This window comes from Cupressus sempervirens, chromosome 10 (assembly GCF_028749045.1).
Source record: "Cupressus sempervirens isolate cs-2001-9-10 chromosome 10, ASM2874904v1, whole genome shotgun sequence".
Lineage (NCBI taxonomy): Eukaryota > Viridiplantae > Streptophyta > Pinopsida > Cupressales > Cupressaceae > Cupressus > Cupressus sempervirens.
Window position 1 is genome coordinate 910,870,642 of NC_143127.1, and position 23,651 is coordinate 910,894,292.

General features: G+C 33.5%; 1 pseudogene; it reads right to left on the bottom strand.

Annotated features, from left to right (window-relative positions):
- Window positions 1–355: 355 nt before the first annotated feature.
- LOC149536948 (protein TRANSPARENT TESTA 9-like) overlaps window positions 356–23,651 on the bottom strand; it is a 128,987-nt pseudogene continuing 105,691 nt past the window's right edge.

Sequence of the window (23,651 nt, forward strand, 5' to 3'; positions counted from 1 at the left end):
CCCAACAAGAACACATCTCATGGTCAAGTCAATATGATGCCTCAAGGAGAAACCTCTAACACACAAAGGTTCCAAAACAACAATACAAACATGGTGGTCAATTCACAAGGACATAACCAACTACCCCAACAACATCAACCCACAATAGTCCAAGGACCTAATGTTTCCAACACACATTCAACAAATCAATAGCAACCTCAACCACAACAACAACAACCTCAGGTGGTGCAAGGATCCAACATCCCTAACATACAATCCAATTTAAACCCACTTGACTTACACACAATATATCAACAATAGTTTCAACAAAAATTCCAACAACAACAAGTCGTGTTTCCTAAGCAACAAGAGAAACTCAAGCTTGCATATCAACTTGAGCAACAATTGGTATTCCAACAATCAAAATAACAAAGATGACTTGAGCAACAAATTTCATATCAACAACATTTTCTACAACAACAATAGCATGTGCCACAACAACTGCACGAGATGTCTTTACAACAAAAATCACATACATGGCCTCACATGCAACAAACAGAGGTATCCTAACAACAACAACACATGGTACATCAATCACAGTCGATACCACAACAAGTGCCACATCAAATACCACAACAAGTACCCCAACATGTATCACAATAGGGCCCCTTTTGTCTTTGAGGTGCCAATATACTCCACCACCTAGTGACACATCACCATATTCATCAAACACAAAAATGATAGAACTGAGTAGACATAGTTCCTACAATAGAAAAAGGTCTACTCATAGGTACAAAGGACTTGAAGGAAAGACTATCATGTAAAACCCTAATGAAGAGCTCTTACAACAATTCAACCAACTTTCCAAACAAGTTGAGGCATTGGGAGTCCAAAAGAAATAGGCTCTATATATAGAAACGGACCTATGTCCTTATCCATTTGACAAAATTCTATGTATGCCTCCATTCCCAAAATACTTTAACGCTCCAAGGTTTGAAAAATACCAAGGAAAAGGCAACCCTATTGATCACATCTGATAATTATATGCCTCTTGTACTGAACTTAGTGAGGAGCCCACTTACCTCATGAGATTGTTCCCTCATTCTCTAGGTGGGCCCACACTTGAATGGTACTCCAAACTTCTTGGTACTATCAAATCTTGGTAGAAGCTAGTAGACAAGTTCATCTACCACTTTTCCTTTAACATTATGAATGAGGTGACACTTTCTAATTTGTTCTCAACTAAACAAAAGATAGGAGAACCATTTATCACATTCTTACTATGCTAGAGAAGCTTAGTTAGTCAATGTTCACTAGACATTCCTGAAGAATAACAATTTAAGTTGTGCATTGAAAATTTAGTCCCAAACTTAATGTATGAGCTCAAAATCAAGAATCCAAGCACCATTTCCAAACTGATGAAAGAAGGGGCTAGTAATGAGGATGCTCTTATCCAAAAGGGAATCCTCAAGATAAACAAGGAAAATAAAAACACCAACTCCTCTAATGAGAAGGCAAAATTTTTCTCCAAAAACAAGAATGTGACCAATGATGGTATCATGGATGCATAAAAAATTAGCACAACACAACCTTAATTGACTTTGAAAGGTGCAAACCCTATGAATTCACAAACTCCTAATCCAAAAACACCTCAACAACAAAAACTGAGATTTCAGCACAAGACAAACCCCGAAGACATCCTAGAACCAAGGATAGGAAATTCACACCATTAGGGATACCTCTTGAGATTGCACTACAATAGTTATTCAGTAATAACTTCCTACAATTACCCCTGATCAAAGATGAACTATTGACTAAAGCTGATTGGTGGGATGACAAAAAGTATTGCTATTACCATAACACCAAAGGACATAAGACCTCATCATGTTTCCAACTAAAGCATGCAATACAAGACCTAATTGATGATGGTGTAATCAAAATTGATCTGTCATTCCTAGCATCAAACTCTTATCACACTATATTCAAAGATCCTTTGAGTAATCATGACAAAGAGAAACCCCCAAGTTCAAACTCAAACTCACAAGGTAATGTGAATTACACATGCACTGGATATGACTACACCATAAATTTCTTTAATGAGTCTAGTTCCCACATATCTACATTCAAATTGAAGGCTAAAGATCCTTATTGTTCTATCTTTATATGTCATACCAAGATCACCCTACCTAGAGCCCCATCTAGACCTACTACTTCTACTAGACCTGCACCCCCTATTAGACCTACTACTCCTACTTCATCTAATTATAGCCTTGTTGAAGAGCTCGGCAAGACCCCTATGCAAATATCCATCTTGGACCTACTACATGCATCTCCCCAACATCATAAGATCTTGGAACAAGCCCTTAAGGAGTCAATAGTCCTAGATAACATCAATTTTTCCCAGTTCCAAGCCATGGTGGGGAACCTATCTGCATCACAACATATCACCTTCTCCCCTCAGGATATTCCTAAAAATAGACCAAACCATAATGATCTCCTTCACCTTGAAGTATTTTTCCAAAACTTTAAAGTCAAATGTGTCTTGATAGATGGAGGAGCAGGATTGAATATCTATACACTTAAAGTGGTCAAATGTTTGGGTTATTTTGAAAATGATGTGGATCCCTCTCGAAGGATCACAATCATATCCTATGATGATGGTGAATGCTTCTCTATGGGGGTCATCATCTTACCTATCAGAGTTGGGCTAGCTACTGAGGACACATTATTCCATGTCCTAGATATCAAAATTAATTGCAACATGATACTAGGATGCCCTTGGCTTCATGTTATGAAAGTAGTGCCCACTACATATCATCAATGTCTAAAATTCTCCTATACAAATGTGGAGGTTACCATCCTTGGCAATCTAGATCCTTTCCAATTTTGTACTAATCTAAGAGATTCTATTACATATCAAGTCCCAAAAAACAATGAAGCATAACCCACATATTCCTCTAAATATGTGGATGTAGATATACTCCTTAGTAAGGCCAAGGAAAAGATGATTATTGAAGATAATAGGTGTGGAGAGTACTTTATGTCTCAAGTATCTCACATTATGGAGTCACCACTTTCTCCCCAATCTTATGGTAAATCACAACTATTTCAAGCACAACATTTAGAGATTAGTAAAAAAAATTCCAGTTCTATCAATGAGAATACATCTATATGTATTAAGAAAGTAAAAGCAGAACAAAAACCCACTTTGATATCTCCTAGCAAGTATGGACTTGGGTTTACTATCATGCAAAAATAAGGTATAATTGAACCTATCACTACAAATGGATGACCTCCTAATTTAGCGCTTGGATTCAAACCATTGTGAATATGTCTTCCTAGTACTATGGTACCTACGTGTAAGACTATGGATGTTTTCAATGATGAAAAGGCATCTGAGGATAAGCATCAAATATCCTCAAAACCTCTAAAAATCACAAAGCCCACAAAAATTCTGCATTAAACCTTATAAATATTCATTGTGGATAACCACCCCTTTTGTGTTCACACTTGCTCTTTGTAGATTGAAACTCAAAGCCCTACACTTTCAAGACAATCACACTATCTAAGAAATCTGAACTGACAGTCAATCCAACATGTCACTATGAACCTATCAACTGAATCCACAACCAAAATTATCACATCATCAACCTATCAAACATTATCTATAGACCTAAAACACTAAAAAATAAAGTAGTAATGGACAAGAATAGCTATTGGCTCACGCTATTTAGTGAGTAATTTATTTTTTCTTTATTTTTATTTGATCATGTTCCTATGCCACTCGATGATATAAACTGATCTATGAGAGTGGTCGGGATGGTTCATGGTCTTTTTTATTTTTTGTCTATTTCAATGTAACTTTGAGAGTCTAAGGAATGTATATATGCCTTAGGAAGGACAAGGTCATTTTTTGTCTACATGGTGCTTGTTTACGCAAAAGGTTTGCATTTTGCACTCTAGCCCTTTATGCCATGATGCGTCGCATTCCATTTTCCATATCAAAAAAAGCTCCATTTTAAATATAGTGCACTTTACAAAAGAAAAATTATTTCCATCATACTAAGTATTCCTCATCTCATCTCCTCCATCTACTATGTCTTCTTCATTCGCTACCTTGCATCTCATTATCGACAAATCGACCTATCATATGCATATCTCAATCAATTTCTCGAGGGGGCACCCGTATATAGTATTCCTACTAGGGCATGTTGTTATGACCTTCTCATCATTTTTATTTGACCAAATTATCTAAATAAAATTGTATCAAAGAGGGGCAAAATGTAGATGCTCAAAAATGGTTTGCATCTACGGTTTGATCAAAATGAAGCTCCATTAGACATATAGTAAACTCTTAGAAAGAAATAGTCTTCACCTCATTCCAATTGATCCTAATTTCATCGCTTTGGTCTTCTTTCATTCATGTCTTCATTCATCACCATTATCATGTGTTTTGATGCACCAAATCATCTTCATCTTGCACATTCTTGCATCATCCTACACTATCTGTCAACCTTCTAGGGCTTTCCACCTAGTCTAGCCTTGATCTTACCTTTGTTTGACCAATTTTGACCAAATTTAACCATGTTTGACTGATTTCACTCATGTTATAACCTCTTTCCACAATTTGGGGCATGCATACAAAGTTTCAAGTCATTTTGAGTCTAGTCGGGTTGTTTTTTGGCCCCTAGAGCCTTCTAGGGCACATTCTTTATTTTCTGAGTAGACTTGGGCTTATCAATTGTGTACTGGGCACTCTTGGGTGGGTTTTGGGTGCACTTGGGGCAGTAGGATGCCCAGAACTACTCTTGGAGCCCCTATGTTGCACTCTAGAGGCCATAACTTTTGCATTTCAACTCCAATTTACAAACCATCAATTGCATTGGATTTTTATCTTTTTCAAAAATAAATTGAACTATCATTTTAATTATTTTTTCACTATCTTGATTGATAACCATTGAAAATACTCTCGGGCCCCTGAATTGATGTCACTTCTTCATACTAATTCATCTCATTTTCTCATTCCACTAACTTTGATCTTTTGGCCAACCTCATTGTATCTCAAAAATGTCTATCATCATTCATATCCTCTTTCACATCATTTTGGAACCATTTCAACATCATCAAAAATCATATTAGATCAACTTGGAATCACATCATATCAACTTGAAATCACCCAAAATCATTCTTATAGCCAAAACTAGTCCTAATAATCATGAAACATATCAAACATCCAAAATCAATCATCATTTATCTGATCTTAGGCATTGTCATGGCTTTTAGTGCCTTGGAAACCTATCAATCTATCAAATCCTATCAATCTAACCTTGGTATTGTCATGGCTCTCAGTGCTAGGTCAAACTATCATTAATGTCATCTAATCTTGACATTTTTTAGGCTCTTAGTGTTAGATCATGACATCATCAAACCACTTTAATAATATTTACTATGTTTTTCAATATTATTATGATCATATTTATCAATCAATTTCAATCTTGTAGCATTTACGATATCAATTAAATGTTACATGTCTTTAGTTCATGTCATGTCTCCTTGGCATGTTATCAATTTTGATCAATCAATCAATTTGACCATGGATTTAGTCTATTTTTCATCATCACAATCGATCCACATCATCCTCATATTTTCACCAAAGGATATTGTCGCACTTATTTAATCAATTTGGCCAATCATTTACTAATTTTCTCTATAGGATTAAATAAGCCATTATTTAATCCTATCATTCTTCCTAATTATTCTTCCTAACTTTCATCCTCAATCAATTAATTTATTTTATTAATTAATTGATTTATCATTCACAAACCATGGAAATTCTTAATTTCCTAAGTCACAATTTCTACCATTAATCCCATTTTCACTCATTTTTATTTTGTGGAACAAAGGATTTTTAATTCAAATATTCTATTAAATATTGATATGATCATGACACACGGGTGTGACACCTCATGGATTCTCCTTTGAAATTTTGCTAAGATATATCATAATCCAATATTCTTATTCCCTTATGCATGTATATCTTTAGCTCCCTTTTTCATAGATTCTTGGCTTTAAATGGGCTTGAGGTGTCTTATGATGTGTCATAGATTCTCTCCCACATTTAGCCAAGTTTTACTTCCATGCATCATAGAATCTTATACTTGGCATCTTGTGTCATATGCATCATGGATTCTCAAAGGAATCTCTTGCCACATCGCATATCCAAGGTGACAAATCCAATGCTCTCACTTTATGTGTTGATTATAAAATGAGCATTGTTTCTCCCATTTTAGGTCCCTAGTTTTCTCTTTTCTTGTCTCTTTCTCTCACATTCAAATCACAAATTCAATTATTCTCATAGCATTATCCATATCATAGACTTTTTCTTCAAAATTATGTGCATTATAGGCAATTTGGAGCTACATAACATAGAGAAGAAAGAAGGACATGGGAGCTACAAATGAAAGAGGGGGTTTCTAACCTTGTGTTCCATTCTTTATTAGTTTTGATTTCATGGTCGACTAGAGGGTGTTAATGTATGATCATTGAGTTTGTGATTTTCTCATAGTATGTTAGACATTAGCCCATTTTTTAGGTACTACATCAATAGGAGAAAAAGTCTCTCCATAGTCTATTCCTTCTTCTTGAGAGTATCCTTTACATATCAGTCTAGCTTTGTTCCTTCACACCTTACCATCTTCATTCAACTTATTTTTTAATACTCACTTAGTTCCAATCATATTCTTATCTTTAGGCCTAGGTACAAGAGTCCATGTTTTGTTCTTCTCTATTTTCTCTATCTCTTCATTCATAGCCTCAATCCAACTTTCATTTTCTAATGCATCTTTGACATTTCTAGGTTCAAAATTAGCAAGTAAACAAGTACCTTTTCACTTACTTATTGTCATAGTACCTTTAGATTTATCTCTAATGATTTGATCTAGTGCATGATGTCTCCTGACACACTTGGCTAATACAGGCTCCTTTCCTTTTGAATGAGTTGCATTGTCATCCTCTTGTATTTCAACTTCAAGTTTTGGCTATTATGGCTGATTTGACTATTTCTTGGGTCCTTCAAACTCGATAGGCATTGGCTCGGTAGCATTTGAATCTGACTCAAGTTCCTGTAGCTTAGTTTGAACTTCTTGCAACTCAGTGATAGAAGACTTGAGAGTAGAAGTTTCCTGATTGATAGGTGTATCTAGTACTCTATTAGGTTCAATAAAAAAAAATCTCCAATAATCTTCTAGCTCCTTTTTTCTTTCTTCTTTAGTCCTTTCTACAAACTGATCAACTTTCACATGTGCACTTTCTATGACTTTGTGAGTAGACAAATTCAAACATCTATATGATTTACTCTTGCAAGAATATCCCAAAAATATTCCTTCATCACCCTTCACACCAAATTTACCTTTTCTAGATTCTTTCAAAAGATAACATTTACTTCCAAATACTTTTAGGTAACTTACATTGGGTTTATAGCCATAGCGTAACTCATAAGGAGTTTTGAATGAGTCCTTCTTAAGCTATACTCAGTTTAAGGTATGAACTGTATTGCTGATAGCTTCCTTCCAATATTTGATAGAAATGGTCTTTTCAATCATTAAAGTTCTTACATAATCCATGATAGATCTATTCCTCCTTTCGGCTATTCCATTTTTCTTGGGAGTTCCAAGTGTTGATACCTATCTTTTGATTCCCCTTTCAATGAAAAGGTTTTTGAACTCATGGGAGATGTATTCACCACCTCTGTCTAACCTCAAACATTTTAGTCTTTTCCCTGTTTCCTTCTCTACTCTAGAAAAATACCATTTAAACTTCTCAAAAGCTTCTAATTTCTCTCTTAGATACATGACAATCATCATTCTAGAGTAATCATCAACAAAAAGAATGAAAAACTTTTCTCCAGTATAGCTTTCAAATCCAATAGGTCCACACAAATCAGTATGCACAATTTCTAAAACTTCTTTAGATTGATAGTTATTACTCTTAAAGTTAGTCTTTCCCATCTTACCAATCTGACTATTCTTGCATAGACCAACATCAAGTTTCTTTATACTAGGAATGCCTCTTACTTTTCTAAATTTGCCTATTTTCACCAGGATATCAAATTTCACATGACATATCCTTCTATGCCATAACCAACTTTCTTCTACTTGAGCAATAAAGCATGATCATTCACCAAGCTCAAGATAGAACAAGTTACCTTTTGTTTGTATGCCTGATCCAATTAGCTTTCCTTTTTCATCTAGCAGTCTTGCTTTTCCATGCATGAATTCCACTTTGAATCCAATACTGATTAGCTATGCCACACTCAAAAAATTGTGTTTTAGACCTTTGATCCAATAGGCATTATCTCATACAAGCTCTTTAGTTAGTGAGTTTCTTCCTCTTCCTTTTATGGAACAAGGTTCATTATTACCAAATCTCACACTTCCACCATCATAGTCTTCAAATTGTTCAAACATAGTTTTGTCACCAATCAAATGATGAGAACAACCACTATCTATTATCCATGTATCATTTTTGGTCACGTGAGAGAAAACTACCATTTTATCTTCCTCATCATTATCAGATTCATCTTTCATAGCATGTAAACAATTTTATCTTTACCATCATTAGAATCATTAGAATCCTTAGCCATGAAACATGTTTTCTTACCTTTGTCATTGAATAATTTGAAGTCTATTTTTCCATTGCAATTGTGACCTTTCTTCTCATCCTTGTTTTGCTTTTTTGGGCACCTAGCAGCAATATGTCCAGTTTTCTCACACGAAAAAAAAAATTAGAGGAACCTTACCTTTGTATTTTCTAATGCCTCTAGAATATTTCCTTGCAAGAAGAGCTTCAACCACCTCAAGATCACTATCAAAACTCTAATTTGATTCTTCTTCACTTTCTGACTGAGATTCCTTTATCTTTTTTCCTTTTTCTTTGAGTGAAAGCTTGGCTTAAAATGTTGACTCAATGTTCTCTGAAGCTGGAACATAGTTATCATAGTTATCTAGCTCAAGTGCAGTCAATATTCTTGCTATTGCTTCTAAATTTATCTTATGATTTGCTTCACATCTTCTTTCTTGAATAGCAGAAACTCTAATTACATAAATAGAAAGTAATGTTCTAAGAACTTTACTTACAACTATTTTCTCCTCAATTTCTTCTCCCGAAGCCTTGATTGCACTGACAACTACTTTGACTCTTTCAACATATTTGGCAATGTTTTCATCCTCTCTCATCCTCATTTGATCAAATTTTCCTCTTAGACTTTCTACTTTGGCTCTTCTCACATTATCATCACCTCCATAGATATCTTTCAGCTTGTTCCACATTTCAAAGGCAGTTTTGTAGTCCTTAACATCATGAAATTTTTCATACCTTAGGGAAAATGCAATGTCTATCATCATGGTGTTATGAGTCTTCCTCTCAACAATGTCATTGATAGATAGTGTACCAGAAGGATTCGCATATTCTTCATCAAGATATTTCAATTTTTTATCTCCAATGGAAGCCAGATGGAGTCTCATGAGACCTTTCCATGCTGAAAATTATCCCTATTAAGCCTTAGAATTTCCCTCTTGTAATACATCTTGATCTTTAGCTTAGATCCTTGAAATCCTTCTATAAGTTCAAAAATTTTGGATACTAATTATTGGAAATATAGATGGAGTAACTCAGAGGGAGGGTGAATTAGTTACCTCAAAAATAAATCCATAGATCCCTTAAATTTCTTATAAACTTAGTTACTGCTATCACTTAGTAGACACACAAAAAAATGCTATAACTTAGTAGATTTATGTTAACTTATTAAGCATTCACAAATATTTAACATGCATGCATAAAAGAAATAACATCAACACAAGAGACACCGGTTTTAACATGGAAACCCAATATGGGAAAAACCACCAAGTAACTAGCTACCAATTTTCACTCTTATGAAGTGAGCCCTATTAGGAGCCAACCCTATTAAAAGTTACAAAACACACTATTAGGTGTGACCCTGTTAGAGGATTTAAACACCCTGCTAGGAGTGGCCTTGCTAGATGACTTAAGAACAATTCAATAGAACTGTCCACCTTGTTAGAGAGTTTACAAAAATGGTTGTTAAACCAAATCTATTAAGATATTTAGGAATCACTACTATGATGATGAAAAAGTAATAAGGAAGTGACCTGAATGAGATGCAACTGATCTTTGTTGTTATAGATCTCTACTCTACTTCACTAGATCCTCTCTAATCGAATACATCTTTGTTGCTCTTCAAGGATATCTGATCCTTCTTCTAGATTTTCTCACACTTTCCTCTTCACACAATTAACTCCATTTGTATGCTCACTCATTCATTAATCCATACTTTTAATTTCATAACTTAACCTTTTATTTATACCTTACAAATTGTCTAGTCAGCTAATTGACAAGTTATAATTACCAATAATCATTACATCAGTCGGCTACAAACTTTACATGAAACAATTAAAATTTATTTCCCAAAATAATAAAATCCTTCATTGGCTGACCCTGCTCAATAAACACTACTCCAAAAAGGATTTCCAGTGTTAACCAACTAAAGCTTGATAAACACTGTGAACTCTGCAAAATCCTTTGGAGACCGAGTGAACTCGATAACACTATCTTTCCTTCACTAACCTTTTGAGCTCTATAGAAATTGACTTTTGCCATAAAATTCTTCAATACCTGAGTGAGCTTGGTGGAAACTATTTCCATAGTGTTACTTCTAGAAATGCTTGGTAGACTCTATAAATCACTTTGTTGACCATTTGAGCTTGGTAGACTTTGTCCTTTTCTTTGCTGACCAACTAAGCTCAATAGACTCTATCTAATAATTGATATGACATTTGTGTAACATCAAAGACAACACATAATTGCACAATTGTATCTAGCAACTATGTCATGTTAACTTTGATAATCTAATTAGTATAAGTAACATGAAAAGAGTTTAAAGTTTTCCTAAGTTGAAGAAACTAGAAAACATAATGTGCAAACAATGTCAGCTAGGCAAGATGACAAAAGTCAAGCTTTAAAATTAAAGCATATACCTCTAAAGAAATATTTGAAATTGTTCATACTAATTTGTGTGGACATGTTGAAGTGTAAAGCTACTAAGGAGATAGGTATATTGTGTTTCTTGTTGATTATTACTCTAGAATGATAACTATTATGTTTTTAAAATAGAAATCAAATTCTTTTCAAATGTTTAAATGGTTCTTGGAAAGATTTGAGAAAGAAATAGGTAAGAGCTTGAAGTTTTTGAGATCAAACAGAGGACGTGAATTCATTTCACATGAATTTGAGGTCTTCTACAATGACAAAGGAATCAAGAGATGGACATCAACACCAAGGACTCCTCCACAAAATGGAATTGGTAAAAGAAGAAATAGATCTATGATGGACTATGCTAGAACACTAATGATGGAGAAAAATGTTGCCCTAAAAAATTGGAGAGAAGTAGTCAGTACTACAATATACACTCTGAACCATGTACAAGTAAAGAAAGGTACGCACTCAACACCTTTTGAACTATGGTATGGTCATCCACCTAATGTGAAATATTTTAAGGTATTTGAAAGAAAATGATATATTCTCAAAATGTTAGGAGTGGAAAGTTTGATGCAAAGAATGAAGAAGTTATATTCCTTGGTTACCCCACAAGATGTAAAGCTTACAAGTGTTTAATTACTAGCACTAACAAAATTGTGGAAAGTGCACATGTGAATTTTGATGAGTTTACAGAAGCACATGAAGTTGAACCTACAAACAAACCAAAAGATTACAAGGCATTTGCATACTATTGAAGAAGATGTCACAAATCATGCAACAAATCAATAGCAAGTTTCAACAACTGTCGAGTTGCATTTAGATGCCAAGTTGCAAAATGAATAAAATGCACAATCTAACTCTAAGATTAGCATACATGAAAGAGATGCACATAGTGATACTAAAGCTAAAAGATAGAATGTAGCCATAGGAGCTGAGCCTAGATTGTCAAAATATGTTAAAAGCCACCATCTTATAGATCAAATCATTAGAGACAAAGATGCAAGGCCAATGAGAAGAAATATATTGAGAGGAGAATCATGTTTGTTAAGCATGAAGGAACCTAAGATAGTGAGATATGCATTGGAAGATGATGATTGGTATAAGGCTATGGAAGAGGAAATTCAACAAATAGAAAAGAAAAAGACTTGGAGCCTAGTTCCAAGACTAGAGGACAAGAATGTGATTGGCACAAAATTGGTATTCAGGAACAAGCTAGATGAGAATGGTAAAGCAACAAGAAACAAAGAAAGACTAGTTTGCAAAATGTATGCTCAAGAAGAAGAAATGTACTATGGTGAAACATTTTCCCCTGTTGCAAGAATGGAAGGAGTAGGAATTATACTTGCTTATGCTACTTACAAAGGTTTCAAAGTTTACCAGATAGATGTCAAGTCTATATTTCTAAATGGAATATTAGAGGAAGAGATTCACATAGAATATCTACAAGGATTTATGGATAAAAATAGTAAAAAAATCGTATGGAAATTGTGCAAAGCCCTGTATGGATTCAAACAAGCACCAAGAGCATAGTATGAGGACTTCATACTTATCTTGTTAAGATCAGATTTGAAAGGACATATGATAACAACAATTTGTACATTAAGATAGAAATAGAAAATAGTATACTATTATCTAAGATATTTTTTGATGGCATGATATTTGGAGGACAAGATGCTTTGTGTAAAGATTTTGCAAATTAGATGAAGCAAGAGTTTGAAATGTCAATGATTAGTGAGATCAAATTCTTTGTGGGATTGCAAGTATATCAAATGAAGTATGGTGTATATATCACTGAGTCAAAATATATTAAGGATATACTGAAGACTTTTGGACTTGAGGACTCAAAACCAGTAAGTACACCTATGGTAACAACACTCAAACTATCAAAGAATAAACATTGTATAGATCCATGATTGGAAAAGTGCAATATGTAGTACATAATAGAGTTGATATTGCATTAGCTCTAAGGATAGTTGTTAGATTATTTACTAATCCTAGAAAGAATCACTTGATTGTAGTGAAAAGGATAATAAGATTCCTAAAAAGAACAGAAGAGTATGGTTTATACTATAAGAAGAATGAATAGTTTGAACTAAAAGTCTACATTTATGTTGATTGGGCTAGAAATATTGATATAGAAAGAGAACCAGTGGAGGAGCATTCTTCTTAGGTAGAAGACTAGTTACATGGACAAGAAAGAAGTAGAGTTGTACTTCACAATCTACTACTGAAGCAGAGTATGTTGCTATTGTTATCAATTGCACAAACATTGTATAGATGAAACAGTTGCTAAAGGGAATGAAGGAAGAATTATTGAACCAGAGATACTTTATTGTGATAACAAAAGTGCTATAAACATATCAAAAAATATTGTTATGCATATAAAGACAAATCACATTGTAGTAAAGTATCATTATGTAAGAGAATTGGTTCAAGACAAAGAGGTGAAGATGGAATATATCAACACAAAGGAGAAAATTGTTGATATCTTCACCAAAGAATTACCTAAGGATGCTTATGAGTATCTAAGAGGTAAACTAGGGGTGATACCCCTATCAAAGGCTATGTAAAAGATAGAGGGAGTATCTTGCATCAAATAAACTAACATTCATTTTAGACAAATTGATGTAGTGGATCTTACTTTAGCAAATTGTCTAAAGTAATTATAGAGCTCAAATTTCAAAATAGTCATAAGCGAGGTGATAGGGGGAGAAAATTGAAGAGCCTAAAAAAGCCTATGTCTACATATACAAATATGCCAAGTGTTGGGTACATGTCTTTAGCATTGTTGTCAAAGAGGGAGAATGTTCAAGAAATTGATCAAGTGCATATTGATCAAGAGAGAGATGATCAAAGCAAAAGATCAAGTTAGAGGAAGAAATTACATTGGATGAAAGTATAGTAAAAAAGAAGTTTAATAAATTGAAGGTACATCATCAGAAGATCAAAAGATTAGAAGCAGAGAAACTAAAGAGGGAGAAATTCTAATATTTTGTTGATCAATGACAAAAGAGAATCAGACAAGTGAGATTTTGTAACCTAAGAAGGATTTCCTAATAGAGGGAGAAGCTTTACTCACAAGATTTCTTTTTGGTATTACCTTACTACTTTAATCTAGTTAGTTCATCATTGGTTTGACTAGTTGATCAATTTGGTTTGTCATTAATGCCAAAGAGGGACATTGTTGATATATGATTGAAAAGATCATTTGATTTAGAAAATTGTTGTAAGAAGTATTTTCAATCATTTTTTTGTCAGTGATGCCAAACTTGCTATATGTTGGTAAGACAATTTCTTATATGTTTCAAGCACTATTACTTAGTTGATTGATGAGGAGGATTTTATCAACAAGATGTAAGAAAAGTACCTAGAGGAAAGATTGAGTTATGATTATGTATTGAAGTGCAAGAATCAGTTAAGACAGTGATAACATAATTTATTGATGATCTACTTGGGGTTACAAAATGTTTTGCTACACTTAGAAAGTTCAAATGAAAAATATTGAACAAAAGTTCATTTGCTAAGCTTGACTAAGTTGATATAAAGTGTCAAGTAAAGCAAGTGAAAGCCCAGCAAAAAGTTAGTTGGAGCTGAGTGAAAGAAATTTATAGTAGTTGTTGAGTAAGTTAGTAGATGCCAAGTGATTTTTAGTATGTGTGAAGCACTAGTAACATCTAGTTGATGCTGAACAATTTTACAACAGATGTCGAGTAACACAGTATGTGTTGAGCATTAGTAAATTGATAATGTCAAGTTGCTACATTATGAAAAAGATCAAAGAATTGCCAAATAAATGCCAACAAGTTTTCTTTCTTGGAACTTGTGAATTAGGAGGAAGATAAGATTGATGAGATGGAGGCACAGAATCTTATGTAAACCATTTTGGAGGTGAATTCAAATGGATTCTAGGAGAACTTTTTTAGAGGAGACAAGATATGGGGTAGATACATTGTATTCTACTTAATCCATTGAAAACCCTAATTTTTGAGATGGATAATGAGTGAGAAATAGAATTTCTAATTCCCTATATGTAGGGATGTGTGTTCATGAAGCAAGGTTGGTAGGAGAGGTCAAAGAGCTTTTTTGATGTGAAAATCTAACAAGGCGAAGAAAGAAGGGTTTTCTTCATCAAGAAAATCAAGAGGAAAAGTTTGCAGTAGTGAGCTAAGCAAGAAGGCTTAATGAAGATGAATGTTTGTAGGGTGAACAAGTTGTCAAAACTACAAAGATTGAAAGATAAGTAGAGTTGAGGATTAAATAATGATCTATAATCTATAAGTAAGGTTGTAAGTTATATCAGATCAAACTATATTGTTACTCTCTAACGACTGTATCAAATTAGGGTAAATCCTTTGGAGAAAGGTTGACTTAACAGTCATTGGAAAATCCTTTAATAGGGTGGAATTCCAAGTGAATGGCCTAAAGTCCTCTAAAAAGGCTCACTTTTAATAGGATGATTGAAATCCCTTAACTGGGTCACATTTAATAGTGTGTTTTGTAAACTTTAATAGGGTTGGCCTTTAAGATGGAATGAGTTGAGAAGAGTGAGAAAGGAGTAGCATGTTACTGGTAGTTTTTCCCAAATTGAGTTTCCACATTAAATCATTGTGTCATGTGTAATGATGGATGTGTTATGCTTTATGCTTTACATCTCTACATGTTAATTTATTAGTAACATATCAGTTTTTGTTTATATACAATGAATGCATGCATGGTTAAGAAAGATGTATGGGTTCATTGAATTGTAAAAGTTTTATTTGGACATTTGGACCTTGACTAATTGATTCATGCCTCACCCTCCCACCACACCACACCCCCCCCCCCCCCCAGTTATTCTAATGAATTCCAACACTACACTCCATCCACAGACTAATGGATAGATTGAGGTTATGAATAGAAGCTTAGATAATTTGTTGAGATTCATAGTTGGAGATGAATCACATAATTGTGAGATGGTATTGGTAAAAGCTAAGTTTGCATATAATAATTTTGTGAATAGAAGTATAGGGAAGACAACTTTTGAGATTGTTACTAGAATGAAGGCTAAAGGAGTATCAGATTTAAAGGACATATTTTGTGAAGAGAAGAGAAGAATTCTCTAGTTTTATGGAATCTTTGTATAACAAAGTGAAGCTAAAGTTGGAACAAAATAATCAAAAGTATAAGGAGAATGCTAATAAGTCTAGAAGACATCATGCTTTTGAAGTTGGTGATGAGATGATGGTTCATTTGAAGAAAGGAAGATTTTTTGTTAGAAAATACAATAAGATGAAGATGAAGAAGTTTGGAGCTTGTAAGATCTTGAAATTTTTTGATAGTGGTAATGCTTATGAAGTTGAGTTACCTAATGACATGGATATATCTTGTTGATCTGTATAAGTATCATGAGTTAGATGATGATGTTGTTGTACCTAATGATTATATTAAGAAATATATTAAAGAGGTTAAATAGATATTGGATCAAAGAGTTGGTAAAATTGTAAGATGAAAAGACTACTATGAATATTTGGTGAAATGGAAGAATATACTAGTTGAAGATGCTACATGGATTTCTCAATTTGAGTTGGATTCAGCTTAGGTTGTGACATCTCAATGATTCAAGAGAATCATTTCTTGCTACCCTAGTTGTCTAATGTAGGAGCATCCTAGGTTGATGTGTTATCCTACTCATTTCTATTCATTATGCTAGTTGTTTCTAAGTTGTAGTCATTGTTGAGTTGCAGCAATTATCGAGTGCCAATGATTTTTTCATATAAGCCAAGTTGAAGTTATCCCACATCATGTTAAAATTTTGATTAGCATGTTATCCCATCTCACTCTATAGTGTGTGTCAAGTTCCACAATGTGCGTCAAGCTATCCAGTGGGTGTCAAGTTACCCAATATTTGCCAAGCATTCCTTCATGTGCTGAGTGAACCTGTTGATGTTGAGTTTTAGAATTTTTGACAAGATTTTTGTGTTTTAGTTTTTAATAGGAGCTAACTTGTGTGATTAATTTTGATAATAACTTTTATAATAATATCTTATCTTGGGATGTGTGCATACCATTTAGGGTTAGCTTTTCTATTTTTATATGCTCTAAAATCTTCTATAAATCATTTTGGCAAGTATAAATAGGGTGTTTAGGCTTAGAGTTAGAGAATATTTTGCGAAGTAAAAATTGGAGATTTAGAAGGACTGAGAAAGTCTATTGCATATGTGTTTAGAAGTGTGAATGTGAAGCTAGATCTTGGATCTTGAATGTATTTTGTATCTAGCCATAACCTAGAAGACCTTATAGTTAGGCATGTATGTTGCTTATTTGATAAATCAATAAAAGTGTTTTCATTCTCTCTCTATGTGGTGTTGTTATGTTTTCTTCTATTTTGTTTACTGTACAAGGTTGGTTAGATTGTTGGGTGTGCCTTTGGCCCTAGTTATTCTTGCCTTCCTTACATTACTCATGAACAATTTTTCTAGTTATAATAATATTAAAATTGCATATGAAGATCAAGAAAAGACTACTTTCACTTATGCATGGGGAACCTTCTATTGGAATGTGATGCCATTTGGTCTAAAAAATGTTGACACCACATATCAGAGGGTAGTTACTAAAATCTTCTAGAACATGATGCATAAGAATATGGAGGACTAAATCAATGACATCCTAGTTAAGAGTACAAAATTCAACACTCATCTTCAAGATTTGGGGCCCATCTTAGATCATATGGAGAAATTCAATCTAAAACTCAACCCAAAGATATGTGCATTTGGTGTAACTTTTGAGAAACTACTTGGTTACATCATATCTACGAAAGAAATTGAGGTAGATCTAGAGAAATTTTAAGTAATCATGGACATACCTCCACCCCATAATATTAGTTAGACAAGGGGCTTGCAAGGAAGACATCAATCCATTTGCAAATTCATCTCACAGTTGGTGGATAAGTCACAACCTTTTACTAATACTCTACATAAAGGTGTGAAATATAACTTGAGGAAAGATTATGATCAGAGTCTAACATATATGAAGAAAAAACTTGCTAATCCACTAATCCTTATGCCTCCTATCTATGGGAAGACCCTCATTTTGTAAATCTTAGCAATAGAGTCATCTCTTAGTATCTTGCTAGCTCAAGAAGACAATGATAACAAGGAACAAACTATCTACTATCTCTTTTGTATGCTAATTTCTTATGAAATAAATTGTAGCATCATTGAGAAAGCTTGCTTGGTATTCATATTTGCTTCCCAAAAATTGAGACACTACATGCTTACTCATACTATATAATTGGTTGCTAAAATTGATCCACAAAAGGGATCTGGTGTGGCGCTATTATTTATAATACCATAAAAGTATTCACTACCTAAAATGCACAAGATTCTATTTTCTTGTACAAACAATATTTCATAATATGAAGCCCTAAAAGATGGCATGAAGATCATAGTTGAATGGAGAGTTGATGAATTGAATATTGTGAGGCCTCACCTTGACCTATCATAGCATGGATGTTTTATTTATATTTTGATATTCGAGATTTGATATTTGATAGACTTATATGGACAGTAGATTTTGCCTCATCTATGGATTTTGATTCTTTGGTAGTGTTTTACAATTATATATGCACAAAGAAACTGAAAATTGTGTAAGAAATGCTTGAACATATATTGGATGCAATTTTATGACATGATATTATCAAATTTTGTGCAAATTTTGAATTGTTTCTATAGATTTATAATGGATGGATGAATATTAAATTGGTGATGATGCTTATGACATACAGATTTTTGTATCTTAACATTTCAAGTAGAATAATTGAAAGAGTAGGAAACGATATGTAATTTGAATTATGTTGATATGGATATTATTATTATTTTCACTTACACTCATGCTTATTCAATTCCTTGGGCTACTGATGCTTGAATTAATGTGCAGGAAGAGGAACCATGGAAATTTAACAGGGAGACAAGGTATAGACACATGTGTAAATGACTTAGCCAAGGTGAATCTTTATGAGATTTGTAAACCTCATTGTGATGTGTTTACTTTGTAAACTTGAGATGTATGTATGTGGTATGTGTTTTATGTATAGGTTTTGATCAGGTCATATGTAATGTTTTATGCATTTTGCGTGTGTCACTTGACACTTGTACTCATTATGTGAAATAATATGATCATTGGTAATGGATCATGTGGCCACCATATACCAGGTTAAATGCTTTAATTAAGAAATCTAATTTATAACCCTAAATTAGTAAGTAAATAAGGTTATCACCATGGGAAGAAGTGAGAAATTGAATTACCTAGCATTAGGAGGGCCATAAAGCAACTCTAGTGTGAATTGAGTAAAAAATAAACCCAACCCATGTTAATACCATAGGTTAGGAAGCTAGTAATGACCTCTAGGGTGCCTATTAGGCCTAGGGGACCTCATAAAAATTGCATTCTTTATTGAATCCGAAAATGAAAAGGGATAAATAGAGGCATGGCTAAACTTGAACCCCACTTGGCCACTCTCTAACTTTATAGACTATTAGGGTTTGAAGGAGGATGGAGCTCTACTACAACTATTCATTTTCTTGCTTGGAGGAAGGTTGGTACCATGATCCATGAGGTTTATCATTTTTGCATATAGATTAGAAATGGTGTTCTTCGTTGTTTGATGAGATTTTGGTGTATTGTAGTTGTGTTTGTGAGCAAAAGATTTTGTTTGTGTGATGTATGTGAGTAGCTTTGTGTAAATCTTTTCTTGGATCTTGCTTGTTTTCATGATATGTGTTTGTGAAATGGGTGTGAAGCATCACTCACCCTTGGGAGGGAAGAGATGCTTGGGTGAAGGGGTTAGTTGGGCTCACACATGTAGTTGAGGGATGCTCCCTTGTGTGGAGATTTTTTTAAATGTTCAATGGAATGTGAATAATCTTGGTCACTTGAATCTTGGGAGGTATAAGGGATATGTAGAAGGGAAGATTATGTTGCCCTAAAAGGGCATTTGATATTGAGAAGATATGTTTATTTTGAATGATAGCTATGTAAATCCTCCTCATAGTGAGAGCCCACCTTCACCCTCTATTTGATTCACTTGTTGAATATGTGTGTAAGCCATGGGATGGGGTGTGTTGATAATGTAGTGTGTTAAATTTGTTATTTGATGAGATTATGCATGGAAATGTGGATATGTGGTATGCAACCATTTATACCTTGTTTCCCCAAGCTTGATGGGTGGTCTCCTTGAGACCTAGGTTGGGAGGTGAGCCTCCATGGTTCCCCATTTGTCTCTCTCTTGTGCAGGTATTCATTTGGAGAGTTTTGGGAGTTGATGCTATGAAGTCTATTTCTTGCATGGGAGGAGATTCATCATTATTGTGTTGAAATGGAGAGATTAATCTCTACTAGTTATGTGAAGGGATTTGTATTGTATGAGTGTAGTGTCGTCTCCAATCTTTGTGACCAAAGGGGAGAGTTTGAATAATGCATGTTCTGATGGTTCTTTCATGGTGTAAAACTTGTTATGATCATCTCTTCACCTTTGGATTATGTTTAGCATTGTGTAGGCAGTTTTGTAATGTTGATGTTGAAATACCTATTCTCCATATGGAATAGTTGAAGAAAGGCATTTGTAACTTGGTGTATTTTGAAGTAATAATATGAATGTTATCATTGATATTCTTATTTTTGTTTTCAACTTCATAAGGATAATCTAGTTGTATGGAAAAGTTTGTATTGTTTTGATCTTTTGGCTATATAGGTAGTGGCTCAATATGAAATATGGATGGTAGATTTAATTTGAGTGAAATTAATGTATTGAAGCATGATGGTTCTAAAAATTAGGATCAGTGAACTCCATGTAATTGTAAGTAGATCTATTAAAAGAAAAGAGAAAGTTGTCTATTTTATCTTGTTAATTTTTAAATGGTTTTATAATCAATGTGATGTTGGAATAATATTCATCATAACCTAAACTATTGAGGAATATCATGTAGAAATTCTAAGCATAAAGTTAAACTCTGAACAAACCTGCCAAGCACACAAAAGGCTCTTTGGAAAATATATGAACAATAGCAAAATACCTCCTCTTCAATTGCAGACATTAAAAGATATTCAAATATAATATAATAAAATAAATTCTATAACCACCATGTTACTAAATTCAATTATAAATAGAATAGGTCCCATTCATAATTACAAGGATATCATAAGATATCCAAAAGGTAATATGTTTATATTATTTCCTTAGGAGGGTGATCAGGCAATTAAAATTGTGTTTGAACTTGTATTTAGAAAGAATAAATTTAATCAATAAAAAAAAGGGTCATACATTAGCTATTATGAGTTGTCATATACTAACTACCATATATGTCGTGGGGCATAAAGATTGGGAAGTTTATTAGAAGTAAACTTATTAAAATAGGGAAGTCTCCATTGGAATTACCATCTTCTACTCCAAATTGAATTGCCTTGGATTAGGCATTATACATGGTTGAGAATATGCCTAGAAAAAAGTGCCTACATATTAATGGCCCATCTTCCCTAGGTGCTAGGGGATTTAATTGCTTTTACAGATATTAAATAATTTAACTTCATCTTGCTTCATGCCTAGGAAAGTGTCCTTGGTCTACTCAGGTGATGATGATTAGGGGAGGTCAATTTCCTTTGGTGTTTGGAAGAAGTTCATAATTTCTACACTAGTACCAAGCTTACTTTGCATGGGTACATGGACAACAAGAATATATGGGTGGCTTTGTATAGGGAAGTGGGAAGTATGTTAGTTAAACCATTTATTATAATGTGCCTCTTCCCATTTAATTAATAACATGCCTCTTCAAATCACATGCTCTAGTAGATATCTAGGTTTGTGCATGGGGAAGGGTGTAATCACCTTCAAATCTCCATCTACCACACTTGAATAGGGAGCCCCTTATGCATGGAATATAGGGTTGAAATTAAATTGAAGTTTGGGCATGTGCAGATTTATTTGGGGTAGTGAAGGGGATTTTAGAAAAAATAAAATTATATTTTTTATGTGGAAAATGGGAACTTAAAAAAAAGATTATAGTTTATATTTTATGATGTATAATGTTTGGCTAGTAAGTAGTGGGGTGGGGTATGCTTGTTTAAGGTATTTTTGGTCCTTAATATAATTTAAACATGACTAACAATAATTGAAATTGTTATTACTTGCACAAAAATATTCAATGTAGTGAATTTTATTTTAATATTAAAAAATGATAACATTAACAACCAAAGTAAAGGATGAATATCAAATATGCATCTAAATATAATAATTATAATAATAATAATAAATAAATAATAATATCAATCAATAATAATAATGATCAATAGTAATCTTCATAATAACTTGATTAGAGACCAGTGCTCACTTTATCATTGTAACTCTCAACCCTGGATTACGACTCAAGCTCTTTAAGTTACAACTAGTAAAAAATAAGAATGACTCCAACATAATGCTAGTAAGAACTATAAGATATCAATAATCACATCAACTAAAGCCTAAAGTAAGAACATAAATACAAAAAAAAAAAAAATCGCCATGTTAAATTCTAGGCATGACAAATATCTACAATAATTTACAACTCACAATCAACTAGGTCAATAATGTGTATTAGAAAAAGGATGAGAAATTGATACCTTATAAATGCATGGTAGATGACTTGAAGAAATACTTTGCTCATATCACTTTTTAGCAAATTCCTCGAGTAGTCAACAAATTAAAGTGGTTGATAGAATGATTGCTCTTCCTTTCATGTTATAGATACCAGAGAATGATCTTTAAAATGAGTTCATTGTGGAGACATTACTCTACTCTACCTATAATTCCCCCAAATCCTAGATGATTTTTTCTATTATAGGACATGATTCATCTACTACCATCATATATATTGTTATCTGCATGACTAGACAATTTCAGACAATCTAACCCAAAATGAAAAATATCATGTTATCCACAATACTTCACAATATGTTATTATTGCTGATGACTTGTTTAGGAGAGGTCTTAGAAAAACACTCCTTAGGTTTCTAGACCTGATGGTTCCAAATGTGCATTAATAGATGTACACAAGGGCATTTGCAGATCTCACTCTAATGGCTTGACACTAGCTCATAAAATTATTAGATCTTGTTAGTATTGGCTAAATATGGAGCAAGAGGTTATAAAATATGCCATGTCCTACAAACAATGACAACTCCATGGAAATCTATTTCACACTCCAACCAGAGAGCTAATTCTATCTATTTGTGGCCATTCCAACAATGGGCCTTTGATCTTGTGGGTTAGATTCATACGTCATCTTCAAATGGACACAAATTCATCATTACAAATATAGACTACATGACTAAATAGGTAGAGGAAGCACCTCTCTATATAGAAAATGGAAAAAATATAGCTCTGTTCATTATGAATTACATCATATACAAGTATGGTGTACCTTCATCCATCATTATTGACAATGTAGGATAGATTGAAAAAGAAGGATCTTAAAGAGTTGTGCAAAAAATTTTAAATCGTGCAACATTGGTCTCATGTTTCTTTACCCTATGTTAATGGTCAAGCAGAAGCATCCAATATGGAAATCCTTAATATCTTACATTTTATAGTTAACAAATCTATAAGGAACTAG